General features: G+C 39.6%; 1 pseudogene; it reads left to right on the forward strand.

Annotated features, from left to right (window-relative positions):
- The first annotated feature begins 288 nt into the window (after positions 1 to 288).
- On the forward strand, positions 289 to 5714 carry LOC111159299 (annotated as a pseudogene).
- The last annotated feature ends 350 nt before the right edge of the window (positions 5715 to 6064 follow it).

Raw genomic sequence — 6064 nt, forward strand, 5'->3', positions numbered from 1 at the left:
CTTTAAAAAGATTACCAAAATGCAACAGAGACAAAAAGTAAGCAACTGCTGTTGGGAAAATGGTTACAGTACACTTCCTCAATGCAGTGTTGCCACAAACCTTCAATTTGTAAAATACACAGTAATTCCAAAGTACAATAAACAAGGTATACATGTATAAATGAGTTTAGAGACTTATATTTAGGGATCTAACTAGAGAAATGTGACCAAGACCTAAGGTAATAGACTTATGATTGAAAGTGAAAACAATAAAGCAATAGTTCTCAACCAGAGACAATTCTGTCCCCCATGGGACATTTGGCAATCTCTGGAGACATTTTTGGTAGCCACAGTGAAGAGGAGTTGCAGGTAACTAGCAAGTAGAGACTAGGGATAGTATTAAGTACCTTACAATGTAAAAGACAGCCCCTGTAACCAAGAATTATTCAGCCCCAAATGCTAAAGGTGTGAGAAATCCTGGTGTGTAAGAATATAATAAAGTGAGGCAAAAAAAAAAAAAAAATGGGTACACTGAGTTGTTTTAGGTGGAATCTTAATTAAAATACTAGTTAGGGTTTCACAATCACATTATATCAGAGAGAAAAAAATTGTATTTTAAAGAAGTGGATTATATACTTCGACATCGGCCACAGCAACTTCTTTCAAGATATGTCTCCAAAGGCAAAGGAAGCAAAAGCAAAAATGAATCTTTGGGACTTCATCAAGATCTAAAACATCTGCACAGCAAAGGAAACAGTCAACAAAGAGGCAACCCATGGAATGGGAGGAGATATTCACAAATGACACTACAGACAAACGGCTGATATCCAAGTTATAAAGAACTCCTCAAACTCAACACACAAAAAATGAATAATCATGTCAAAAAATGGGCAGAAGACATAAACAGACACTTCTCCAAAGAAGACAAACAAGTGTCTAACAGACACATGAAAAAATTTTCATCATCATAGCCATCAGGGAGAATCAAATCAAACCCACACTGAGATACCACCTTACACCAATTAGAATCACCAAATTTGGGGAGCCTGGGTAGTTCAGTGGGTTATGCCTCTGCCTTTGGCTCAGCTCATGAGCTTGGGGTCCTGGGATCGAGCCCTGCTTCCCCCTCTCTGCCTGCCTCTCTGCCTACTTGTGATCTCTCTCTCTCTGTCAAATAAATAAATAAAATCTTAAAAAAGAATGGCCAGAATTAACACGACAGTAAACAACATGTGTTGGAGAGGATGTGGAGAAAGGGGAATCCTCTTACACTGTTGGTGGGAACGCAAGTTGGTGCAGCCACTTTGGAAAACAGTGTGGAGAATCCTTAAGAAATTAAAAATAGAGCTACCCTATGACTCTGCAATTGCACTACTGAATATTTACCCCAAAGATACTGATGTAGTGAAAAGAAGGGCCATCTGCACCCCAATGTTCATAGCAGCAATGGCCACAGTCGCCAAACTGTGGATAGAGAACCAAGATGCCCTTCGACAGACGAATGGATAAAAAAAGATATGGTCCGTATATACTATGGAGTATTATGCCTCCATCAGAAAGGATGAATACCCAACTTTTATAGCAACATGGACAGGACTGGAGGAGATTATGCTGAGTGAAATAAGTCAGGCAGAGAGAGTCAATTATCATATGGTTTCACTTACTTGTGGAGCATAAAGAATAACACAGAGGACATGGGGAGATGGAGCGGAGAAATGAGTTGGGGGAAATTGGAGGGGGAGATGAAAGATGAGAGACTGTGGGCTCTGAGAAACAAACTGAGGGTTTTGGAGGGGAGGGGGATGCGGGTTGGGTGAACCTCGTAGTGGGTATTATGGAGGGCACATATTGCATGCATGGAGCACAGGGTGTGGTGCATAAGAAAATGAATGCTGGAACACTGAAAATAAATAAAATAAAATGGAAAAAAATTAAAAAATAAAGTAGTGAATTATAAAAAGCATTTTTTAATGATTTTGAATTGCCACAGATACTTGTTTTGAAGTGCACATGCTAGTTGGCAGAACCAAGACTCTTCAGAAGGGAAGTCACTGTGCACAGCCACACTTGAAGTGGATCCTCTATGATAGCCAGTTAGGGTAAGGGAGTATAGACAGGTAATATGGGACACATACAAAAAAAGTGTCAACCAATATATCTGTGTTAATTGTTGTTATATTTTATTTTATTTATTTATATTTATATTTATATTTATATTTTATAATAATTCTATATGTAAATATTTCTAATTACCCTTAATGTCTACAAAGTAAGATTATATTATACAAAGTGCATTGTAACTTGCTTTTTTTTCATTTAAATGATGAAATAAGACCACTCCCTTTGCTGGATCCTTCTCCTTCACTTACTGGGTAGAACTGAAATGGAACTTTTGGTCTTCATGGCACATGACAGATATGCGGCTGTTTGTAAACCCCTACATTGCACAACCATCATGAGCAGGAAGGTGTATGTTCTGCTGGTAGTCACCTCATGATTCTAGGTCTTCATTTAGGGCTTCAGATACTCTGTTGTGAATTTGCCTTTCTGTGGCCCCAATGTGGTGGACAGCATTTCCTGTGATCTCCCTCTGGTTACTAAGCTTGCCTGCATAGATACCTACAGATTGTCATTGTTGCCAGCAGTGGGATGATCTCTCTGAGCCGGTTCATGATTTTGCTTACCTCCTACAGTCTGTTCCTCATAACCACTAAGAGTCACTCTTCTACCAGAAATCCAAAGCTCATTCCACTTTGATCACATCACAGTGGTAATTCTTTCTTGGCCCATGTATCTTCACCTGTATCTGTCCCTTCAGCAACCACTCTGTGGATAAGTTCCTTGCTGTATTTTACACCACTGTTACCCCATCTTGAACCTAATTATCTACACTGTGAAACAAAGAAATGAAGACAGCCATGAAGATATTCTGTCATGATGTTGTGAGTTCAAGAGAGAATAGTTAGATTAAAATTTAATTTTTAAAGGAAACTTTAGATCTTTTAAAAACTGTTATTGATATGATACAGAGTATATAAGACTTAAAAAAGTCAGACCTTCAAGGATATTTTGAATCTAGTACCAACAACAACAAAATAAATTAATGGCTTTATATATTTTATATGATTCCAACTAATTATAAAAATTGTTCATTAAAAATTCACTTGTAGGGATGCCTGGGTGGCTCAGTCTGTTAAGTGTCTGCCTTTGGCTCAGGTCGTGATCCTCAGGTCCTGAGATGGAGTCTCACATCTGGCTCCCTGCTCAGCGGGGAACCTGCTTCTCTCTCTGCCTGCTGCTCCTCCTGCTTGTGCTTGCTCACTTTCTCTCTCTCTATGACAAATAAATCAATAAAACCTTAAAAAAACCCACCTGTTTAAGATATATCAAATATATGCTTCATTTGGGTATTAGAATGGCATTGGTTGAAAGGGAAAATAAGGCAAATCTCCAGAAAGTCTACCACATTTTTCTGTATAGTCAGAATGATTTGGCACTTACTGTGCACCCAAGGTTGGTTCTCTGTCTCCTCAATAATTTTAATGTCTGAGTCAGCACTTACACGTGGTGCTTCCTAAGAAAACAGTAACTATGTGTTTCAGTATCTATGGATATACTGCCACAGTACACTCATTTTTCTTGTGCCTCCAAAATGAGTTTTCATAGATACTTTTAAGGCTCCTAATATCATTAAAATTTATTTTCATCTTCTCACTCCAAAATTTCTCAGTTTCAGAATCTATGTCCCTGACTCAAAAAAAAAAAAAAAAAAAAGTTACCAAATTCAGGATATACCCATAGCTTCCTTAAGAGTAAACTGAATTTATAATATGATATTAAATAATAAATTACATTTTGCATGTTACCATTCTCCAGGAAACTAATGTAAAACATTTGGATATCATCACATCACTACTAATTCCCATTGATAAGACACAGTTCAGTGGAGTTTCTGTAGCTGTGAATTTGAATAGATTCATTCACAACTTGTCATTAGTCCTCTCTGTAAAACATGCGTTGACACATGAAATTAAAAAAAAAAAAAAAGCGGCTATAAGAAGTTTTGTTTGTTTGAGAGAGAGAGAGAGAGGAGGGCAGGGGAAGGGCAGATGGGGAGAGAGAATTCTGAAGCAGACTTCCCACTAAGTGCAAAGTCCAAGACAGGGCTTGCTCTCAGGATCCTGAGATCATGACCAGACCTTAAATCAAAGGTGCTTAACTGAGCCACCTAGGTACCCCAAGAAGTTGTGTTTTATCTTTTCAACAAGTCTAATGTAGACACAAGTAGAGTCTTGACAACAAAAGAAGATCAACAGGTATCTTTAGACATTTTTCTCCAATTTACATATCATATAACCACAATCACAAAAACCAGAATTTAATGATTACAAAAAAACTTGAAATCATGAGGAAGAAATTTATGGTAATGGCAGCAAATGTGGTTACAGAGACAAAGGAAATAGGAAAATAACCCTGTCTATTCACTCAATGAAAACTAATAATGCGAATAACACAATAACCAAATGTTTTATTTAACTTTAATGATGTCAAGTTGAGAACAAGACAATGTTTATAATAGGTAAGTCTATTATACAATGGTCAAACTGTCTCAAAATGTATTTCTGATAAATTCCAAATTTCTCAGAGATTATTTCCTTATGTTCTATTGTGGAGTGGAGCCATGAGGCCCTGTGCAGTGTGGCAGTCTCTGGTGTCACCTGCCTACCACCAGCTCCTTCACCTGCAGGTTTGTGCCCTTGCCTGGCCTGCCCGTGCTGCTCCCACAGCAGCTTCAGTACCTGAGCCAAGAACAGTGTATAAAGTAGCTGTGCTAGGACTTTTGGAGGAATAGGGCAGCCCCTTTCACTTCTCCTTAAGAACATCCCCTTGGTAAACCTCCTGAACGTCTACAATGTTGCTCATGTACCACAGATCAGATGAAAGCCACATTGAGACCAAAGCAACTATGAAAGGCTACCTTGAACCTAAGCAGTTGCCAGACTGCCTGAAACATTGTGATATGGTAGTTATTCCAGTAGGAGTCTTGAGAAAACCAGGCATGACACAGGATATCTGTTACAGACCAATGCCACAGTTGTGGCTACCCTGATTACTGCCTGTGCCCAGCATTGCCCTGAGGCCATGATCTGCACCACTTCAAATCTGATTAACTCCACCATCCCAATCACAACAGCATTTTCAAGAAACATGGAACATACAACCCCAATAAAATCTTTGGGGTGACAACCCTGGGCATTGTCAGAACCAACACTAATTATAGAACTGAAGGGTTTTGGATCCAATTCCAGTCAGTGTTCCTATCACTGGTGGCCATGCTGAGAAACCATCATCCCCCAACCACTCTAAAAATAGACCTTCCCCAGGACCAGCTGACAGCTGTCATTGGGAGGATCCAGGAGGCCAGCACCAAGGTAGTAAAGGCCACAGATGCAGCAGGCTCTACCACACCGTCTGTGGTGTATGCTGGAGCCCAATATGTCTTCTCCCTTGTGGATGCAATGAATGGAAAGGAAGGAGTTGTCGAATGTTTATTAAGTCCCAAGAAATGGAGTGTCCCTATTTCTCCACACCATTACTGCTGGGGTAAAGGGCATCAAAAAGAATCTAGGCATCAGCACCACTTTCCTTTCCCAGAGAAGATGATAGCCAAAGTCATCTCTGAGCTGAAGGTGTCCATCAAAAAAGGAGAAGAGTTCATGAAGAACATGAAATGAGAATGCAGTTAGTGAGTAGTCTATTTCCCTAACTTATTAAGGCATCATGTCACTGTAAAGACATATCAGACCCCTTTATGTTTCAATTGTGTTAATGATGATCATTGTATTAACGTTGCTGTCCCTTCCAAATCACAGGTCTATCTGTTGATGGATCAATAAAAGTAGGCTTTTTTTTTTTAAGATTTTATTTATTTATTTGACAGACAGAAATCACAAGTAGGCAGAGAGGCAGGCAGGGGGGCGGGGGGTGAAGCAGGCTCCCCGCTGAGCAGAGAGCCCGAGGCGGGGCTCCATCTCAGAACCCTGGGATCATGACCTGAGCCAAAGGCAGAGGCTTTAACCCACTG

Source organism: Enhydra lutris, unplaced genomic scaffold (assembly GCF_002288905.1).
Source record: "Enhydra lutris kenyoni isolate GAN:26980312 unplaced genomic scaffold, ASM228890v2 scaffoldscaffold4, whole genome shotgun sequence".
Classification (NCBI taxonomy): domain Eukaryota; kingdom Metazoa; phylum Chordata; class Mammalia; order Carnivora; family Mustelidae; genus Enhydra; species Enhydra lutris.